We start from the raw sequence: 8864 nt of genomic DNA, 5'->3' as shown, positions 1-8864 counted from the left end.
GACGCTCTAACCACTACACCACGGAAGCGGTGCAATTCTGTATTAAGCTGACAGTAGGCAAAAAATATCATAATGTTTAACCCCGATGACACAAGGACATACATGTCCTTCCTCTTCAACCCTCACTTTTTAAAAATCAAGCATTCAAATACACTTCACAGTTTCGAATTCTGCGGCACATTTCCTGTTTCGTGATACCATCCACTGTTATCTTAAACAAAAGTACTGAACATGACCTCTCAAAATAGGCTTCATCATAAATGTCGCCATTTTTTGACTTATTACGAAATGGCGATTCACTGCGGTATTTGGTATCTGATTTCCTCATACATTTTAGAATCAAATTACAACTGGTCTTTGTGACCAATACCAACTGTGGAGATGAAATAAAAGGAAAGATACTGGGTGAGAAAACGAACTGTGTTCGAATGACAGCATTTGTTTTTGCTTTACACGTGTGTAGCATTTTCTCAAATTTACAGACATCCATTCGTCTATTCGTAGCATATGCATTTGCTCACTACTTTAAAATATGCATGGAAAGGGTGTCGTAGCAAGAAATAGCAAATGCTAACTAGATGCAATACAGTCATGAGATATGTTTACACGAAATTGTCAATGTTTCTGTGCAGCGTGACGCCATGACTGACGCAAAATCACACAGAACAACAAGGGTAATTATCGACATTTCTGGCTTCTTCTCTTACCTACAATGAAAACGATAAAAACAAAAAAACAATACACAGCTAATTTCTTTGAGAGGCATTTTAGAAGTTGTGAAGATGAAGGAAAACTGATTTCTATGGATAGTCAACTTCTTTATTGCAATGAGTGCCTTGTCTTCTAGTTCCGCCATGTATATCTCAGTGATGATAGGGGAGAGAGGAGAACCCATGGGTAGCCCATGGGTTTGCTGGTAAATCTTGTCTGACCAGGTAAAGTAGGTTGAGCTGATGCAGGAGTCGATGAGGCGGTTTATACTGTCAATGCTGAGGTGGGTGTCTAGGTCAGGGTGGAGGTCTTGGAGACTTTTCCGAATGATGATAAGGGCTTCCCTACCTTCTTTGTCCATCCTTCCGTGTCCTTTGTGCTTGTAATCACAACTATAGTACGTCAACTCATCAATTGTATAAACTCAACTCTAATCACAATCAATCACTCTGTACATCAACCTCCTCTGCTGTAATAACTTATCTAATATCCAATGTACATCAACCTTGTTAATTGTATATACTCACTATACAGCTATGTATATATTCTCCTTGCTTCAGTTGTTGTATCACTTGCTTGATAACGGTGTTAGTACCTACACCGAAACGTCGCACTCATTGCAATAAAGAAGTTGACTATCCATAGAAATCAGTTTTCCTTCATCTTCACAACTTCTTGTGACCATGGTTTCCGCCCTGACCAGGGTTTGTCTGGTCCAGACTCAAACCCGGCACATAACAGGCGAGATGGTTCAGCGGCCGGTTGGGGGAGACACTAACACTTAAAACAGCTATTGTTTCTATAAACATATGGGGGTCCGCTAATCGTGGTTTCGAATCCTAGGTGACTCTTGGTCTGCCATCATCTCGGATGTCATTAAAAGGGCTAAAGTCTTGGTTGACGCATATGTCATCGGTTCCCAATTGCGCAGATCGATGCTCATGCTGTTGATCACTTGATTATCTAGTATAGACTGGATTATTTACAGACCACCGCAATATTGCTGGAATATTGCTGAGTGCGGCGTAAAACTAAACTCATTCACTCTCTCTCTTTTTCTCTCTGAGTACACGCGCGCGCGCGCACGCACACACATACATATATGTGAGAAACACTTTCAGCAAATGGTTTCGATGACGAACAGGATCTAACAGAAGCGTCATTGAGCACAGGCGCAGTACAGCACTTTATATCCTCCTTTATATGTACAGTCGTATATTTCCTCCAGACATTCTTCACCAATGGCGTTTAATATCAACGGTTATAGGTGAAATGCGTTATGTTTTCAGAATATTCCTGAATAAATTCAAGGAGGAAATATACCAACACACTTACGATGATTTTACCTGAGTTTTAAAAGTTTTTAAATGCAATTATTCACAATTCTAACAGAGGGCATTTTGGGGTCAAAATCTGTAGAAATCTGCGAATCTCTTAGACTGGTTCCCATTTATTGCTAGGACAGACTGGAACTTTGTTGGTTCTCGGCTACCACAGTGCGCTGTATTATCGTATATTGCAATATGAGAGACGGGACCCAGCTTTGGACGATCAAGTGCAGCGACACCAAGCGGATGATGCAGTGTGCGAATAAAAAAATGGCCACCATGCAAGAAGATTTTAGAGATTTTTTGCCCAATGATGATCGGTCATGTGCGACAAATACCAAGTGTCAGGCAAGAGAGACCGATGCAGTTTGTGCATTAGGTAATGTACCATCATAGTCTAACGATTTAGATTGATAAGAATGTTTAACACCGGTTCCTGAGTTGAATGATGAGCTGACAGGCTGATATGGCACTGTTGTCTTCGTGAGAAGTGAGCTCACAAGAGAAGACGTATTTTTGATTAGTGGTAATCACAGTTCTTGCTGTTTATATAAACTTGGACATTGTGCTGTATGGACTCGAGTTGTGATTTTCTATCAATTGTCTGTTCGTGTATTTTGGTACCCGACGGTGTCGATAGTTGCGGGTGACATGTGTTTCGCCCTGTCACCTGTTTTCGTGAGTATCCTATCTCGTGGTACATTTTTACAGGTTTCGCTGCCTGGGATGTGAGGCCGAGGGTGAGGCTTATATCAGGTAGGCTAGGTTATCCAACCCTTATCATTATCCGTAAGACCCTTTCTCTTATCAAACAGCTCTGGACCAAGAATACTGATCCACTTGCTGCATGGGTACCTGGCTGGCTAGGTGACTCACATGCAAGCTGCCTGGATGACAGGACTGGCTAGGCAGTGACTAGGTAACTCATTCAGGTAACTCATGGGCAGGTGACCCACACCTTGGCTGGTTAGGTAGGTGACTCTCATTAGCTGGCTGGGTAGGTGATTCACTGGGTTAATGGTTAATTCTGATGTGTAGTTTGAGTATAATAATGTACAATTGGGATTGAGAGTTCAGGCAAATCGGTGCAGGGTTGAAGGATATCTGTCCCTGTTTGAAACAAATGCAGGTGTGCAATGTTACCCCATGTAGGACAAGATAATATTTGCTTTACACTTGTTTCAGGTCCTGCCTGATCTAAACAGTTGGACGCAAAGCTTAAGAGATGCACAAATGCAGTCCCAGGCAGTCAGCCACCCAGTGCCATCCAACCTTGACTTTGAACCAGTGAGAACTCTCCAGCACTGAACCTGGGTAACTGTGGTGACAGGGCACATGTATTGCATGTGCATGGGTTAAACTATTGGTGAGGTTTAGGGGTGTGTTAACTCTTTTGTACTCAACCTAGTGACTAACTAAGGTAGCTAGGTGACAGGGCACATGTATTGCATGACACAATGAATACTGGTCATCGATGTCTGGAACCTGTGCCATATATAGATGGGTCAGTTGTATACATATGTCCATGCTCGGCCTTTTGACACAGACATGGTGCATGATGTGGTTGGCAACTTCATTAGTCTTCCTATAACGTCTCAACAGTGCTGACATGGTGTTTCACAGCCTCCTGACATTGAGACATTACCCCACGGGCCATCCCAGTAGCCTCGTGTTATTGTGCAGTCATGAATAGTGGCATGATGTGGGGTTTATTAACTGCTGAAATTTTTGAATGATCAAACATAAGACTTAATTAATTAAGCTTTTTGACTTGAAATTAGTTTTTGACATTCCCGCAGTTTATCATGATGCACAAACTTATTGCATATGCTCATGCCGAAGCCACTGATGTCATGAAATTTGTTGAATTAAAGTCACTAATGACTGGTTACATCGGTATTTGTGTACAGATGCAGTTCAAATATATATTTTGATTTAGTATGTGCACTTTCTCTTTGTGGCTAGTATTTTAGTCCCCCTATAATGCAGGTGGCGCTGAAAGTATATGTCTTGCCATGTTAAACAAGGTTAATTTTCAGTACTGTCGTCATTTAAATGAGGTGAAACAACTAGTGTATATACAGCCATTATGAAATTTTGTACCCAATGTGCTTGGTGCCTTCTACAGCTGGTGAACATATGACCTTTGCATGCTTGGTGATTAAGGTTTTTGCACCCAGGCCTGTGTCAAAGTGGAATCATATGTTACATGGAATGGAGGTGGGCGTGTTGATAATGTGTGCTGAGTGTCTGTAAGAGAAACAATACATGGTTGTGTGGGGTATTCAAGCCAATGGATAAGGGTGGGTGGGGGGATAATTTGAAATATTAGGTGCAGAGTTATTTCCCTTGATTGTTGACAGATTGCATAAAAGTTAATTTTTAACTAATCCTGCACTACTTACTTCCTGCACTTATTGTTTACGGCTCGAAAAGCGTGGCTTGCCAGACGATGTCAAAAAGACGTAGAACTGCAATCACTTCCTGGTCTCGGCTGCTTACTCGTCTGCGCATGCGTCACCGGAAGGTGACGTCAGCCACCTCAGATTATTGCTTTTCGCACGCCTCGTTAGACGTGTTGTTTGCCAGCTCAACTTGTATCCTACGGGATTATATTTTGTGAAGCATTAATAAAGACTGACTTTGTGTGTATTTTGTTTTTTGTACCTCTTCACGAGAAGTGTAGGTATTATCTTTCACTTCTTTTGTCATTCAGTAGTTCTGTGTAGTGATGTCGCTCGCTTATACACGATCCCGGCCATCACACTTTCTCTTCTCACCATTAAAACACTTTGGCCGTATTTGATACGCCGTTGTGTTTCATTTGGTTCAGGCTTTATACTATACCATATAATAGTGGTATATTTATTGTGCCTGTATTATGGTCTCTTAAACTTTCAGTTATTTTGAGACTTTTGTTCTCAACTTTGCTGTTATATTCATTACTTTGTATGTGCGCTTACTGGGTTTCTGCTTCATTGCAGATCTATGTACAGCCAGTTGTATACATTGTCGGGTGGGAAGTCTCAGAAAGACCCTCATCCCCGATGTTTGAAATGTACTACTCAATGTACCCCTGGCCATAAATGTAGCAGCTGCGCTGTGCTATCACCCAAGAGTTTCTCCGCTTATCTACAGGTTGTTAAGAAGCTTCTGGGACAACAGAGACGAAGAGTATGTCTACTACTTCGACACCCGGTCTTGACGACCACCACGCCTACGCCAAGTGTTAGCGGCGCCAACTGTGTCAACGAAAGTGCGCCTGTCACCAGCATTCAGATTATGTCTTCGCCGCTTATGCCGGGTGTTACAGCGTTTACGCCAGCGCTTTGGCCTCGGGTGCTTGCAGCTTCGTCGGCGCTTTGATCGGCGGCGCCTGGCGCTTCGGGCGCTTGGCACTCCTCACCTCCGGCCGCTGTTGCCGTCATCTCCACAACGAATCGATGGGCCAGCAGTTTGCGCCGTGATCAGACACCCCAGCCAGTGTTCCCGGGCAGGCTTTGGCGCGATCAACCAAATACGGGTTTCCAATGCCTCAGGCGCCTATGATGCAAACGCCATACGGCCACCAGCAGTTTGATGTATCCACGCCAGCACTCTCTTGACCTTACTATCAGGTCAAGCCGGGTACATCAGCCTATGCCGCTTTATGCCACCAGCTACATCGGGCTTCTTCCTCTACGGCGCCTCCAGCTTTTGCCACCTTTGCCACCGAACGATTTCGGGCGCTTCTGCCTCCTCCAGCATCGGTGCCTATCCTGTCAACTTTGTTCGCTCCTGTGCCTACGCCTAACGCCTCCCGCTGCGCCCACTTCTTCGCAGGCTTTAACATAGGTCGAGACCTCGTCGTAGGCGCCTCTTCTGCTAAGGCGCTGCCTGCACGTAGCCGCTCCCCTTGTCGCTTCGCTCACCGGCCCTCTGAGAGGGACTTTGCCCCAGACTATGAGGAAGACACGGGCTCTAATCACCTTGGCTTTGATCACGGTTTGACTGGATTGCTGATCGCTTAATAGCCTCAGTCCCTTCACCAGGCCCTGATGTTGCAAAGTCACTTACTATTTGGGACTCGCCTTCCTTAATGTTACTAGCACATGAGGCGTCAGAGAGATTCTCTCTACCCTTGATGAAGATTTCGCTGGAATGTCTCTCAACCCAACTATTAAAGCGCCTAGAGTACGCCGGGTGATGACTATCCTATTCATGGCTTGACTTTGCCCAGACAGTGACTAAGGTGGATGAGGAAATGAAACGTGTGAGAGGTTCTTCCTCTGTGTCCTCCTATAAAGTTCAGGATACAAGGGTCGCGCGGCTTTGGACTTAGAGCTTAAGCTTATGTTCGGTCCTATTATATCGGCATTGGCGTCAGCGACTGATGCCATCACTCAGGATCTTAAGGAAATAAACCGATCGACTGGATCATCTTACAACTATGATTCTATGGCAGGTAAAAGTGATCACTGACCTGCGGAACACCTTAGGTCGGCGCTTGCCAACGCTAGTATGCAATTGTCGGCAAGGCTTCCTCCTTTCTTCATGGGATTCGGAATTTCAGCGGAAATTATTCCACCAACCCTGGTCATCGCCGCCACTGTTTAACGATGCCATTCATGATGTTTATCGGCAGGTGTGTGATTTTGCCAAAGGGAGACTGCCTTGAAAGCGCTTTCAAAAGGACAACGCCCTGCCTCCATCGCCATCCAACACCTACCAGCCTCGACGCACCGCCTGTTCGGGCGCGTGCCAGAAACTCAGCGCGCCTCGGCAGGGGACGTGGTGCCAAGCTTCCAGATCAGACAGGGGTGGATATCAACGCCGCTGCTCCCGCCCAGGGCTTAATGGCGAGGGGCAAGTGAAGTGAGGGACACGCACGACTGGACACTCCCACCTCCAGTCGCCCCAGTTTATCCTACACCGTAGGTGGGAGAATAGGGATCTTTTGGGAAAATTGGTCCATCCTAGAGGATCCATACGCCACCGATATATTGAGGCAGGGGTTTCGCCCCTCCTCTCCGATCCACCTCTGACAATGTTCCCGCTTCCGCACAATCACTCAGGTTCAACACAACCTTCTAGCCGGAGAACATAGCGATTTTGTTGGAGAAAAGAGCCATCGAACTCCTCCGCCGTATCCCATCATAACACCAGGGTTTTATTCTCCAATATTCTTAGTGCCGAAGAAAGGGTCCGCGAAAAATGAGGATGATTCACAATCTGTCCTATTTCAACGAGACTTTATGGAACGTCCCTCCGCGACTTCGAATGACGCCCCTCGAATACCCTCAAATCTATGGTATGCGCCAACGACTTCCCTCATCAGCCTGGACCTACAGGATGCATACCTCCATGTTCCAATACGCCCCAGCCACAGGAAGTACCTGCGCTTTATTTTCAACAATCAACATTTCCAATGGGCTGTCCTCCCATTTGGAATTTCAACGCCCCCGTGGTTGTTCACACGTATCACAACTCCTATTTCCCCTGTATCTGCATTTGAGGGGCATCAATTTCGACCCGTACCTGGACGATTGCCTTATGCACCTGTTAGACCGCTCTACTTCTTATACAACAACGGGATTTCACCTTCGGGTCTGTTGCGCCAACTAGGGTGGCTGGTCAACTTGGACAAATCGGAGCTTGTCCCGACTCACACTCTGACGCTCATCGGAGGCCATTTCCAGACGGACAAGAACCTAGTTCAGATTCCCCTGACAGGTGGGACAAGATTCAGTCTCTGATTCCACGCGGCGCTCTCCCAACCTCTCTGTCCTCAGAGAGTGGCAGTCACTTCTGGGATTGTTGACGCCGGGCGCAGGGATCATCTTACCAGCAGAGGGCGCTCTTCAACTTCGGCCCCTCTGCAGCTTTTCAACCATACATTCGCCGGGCAGACGCTCATCAACGGTTTTGCCTTCCACCTCAAAGTTACATCGCTATCTTCTTTGGTGGACTCGGCCCATTGAACGCCTTAGGAGGAGTCTCTTTGACAGAGCAGCCTCCGGATTGCCAACTGTTCGTGGACGCCCCTGCAGGGTTGGGCGCCACTTACACGACTCAGACAGCCTCCGGCCTGTGGTCGGGTCAACACATCAACTGGCATATAAACAGTCTGGAGTTGGAGGTCCGTGATCCTCGCTATTCATCATTGGGCACATCGACTACGAGGAACTTGTCTCTAGTGGCTAAGCAGACAACACCACGGTCGTATGGTACATACGAAGGCAAGGGTCGACACACTCACAGCTTCTCCTCAATCAGACCTTTCGGCTCTTTCAACTGGTCGACGATCTCCACATTCTGTTGAGAGTTCGCATATTTCGGTGCCGCAATATACTAGCAGACGCCTTCGAGACCCGGATAGAGTTGCTCCCACGGAGTGGATGCTACACAAGGAGGCCTTCACTCTTAAGTCACGCACTGGGTTCTCCAAACATAGATCTGTTTGCCACCAGCCAAAACCATCAACTGCCAGTGTATGTGTCCCCAGTCCCAGATCCAGCGGCTTGGGCGGTGGATGCTCTCAGCCTATCATGGGAGGGACTTCACGCCAGATAGCGCGCTCCCGCCACCAGTTCTATTATTACCCAAAGTTCTCGCAAAAGTCAAGGAGACAACTTGCTTACTTAATCAATTTTGGTCGCGCCTTTGGTGGCAGCCAGGAACTGGTTTCCCGCTCTACAAAGTCTAGTGGTAGGAGATCCCTTCCTCTACCCACGGGAGGAACGCTCTAGTGTACCTTCCCTCACAGCCGCCTTCCGCGATCCGCTCCAGACTGATTCAATCTGCACGCATGGACCATTTGCAGAAAGCACTGAGTGCTAAGGGTTT

This window comes from Haliotis rubra, unplaced genomic scaffold (genome assembly GCF_003918875.1).
Source record: "Haliotis rubra isolate DU_JTF1 unplaced genomic scaffold, ASM391887v1 Scf2068, whole genome shotgun sequence".
Lineage (NCBI taxonomy): Eukaryota > Metazoa > Mollusca > Gastropoda > Lepetellida > Haliotidae > Haliotis > Haliotis rubra.
The sequence above is the reverse complement of the archived record's forward strand: the minus strand, read 5'-3'. Positions refer to the sequence as shown.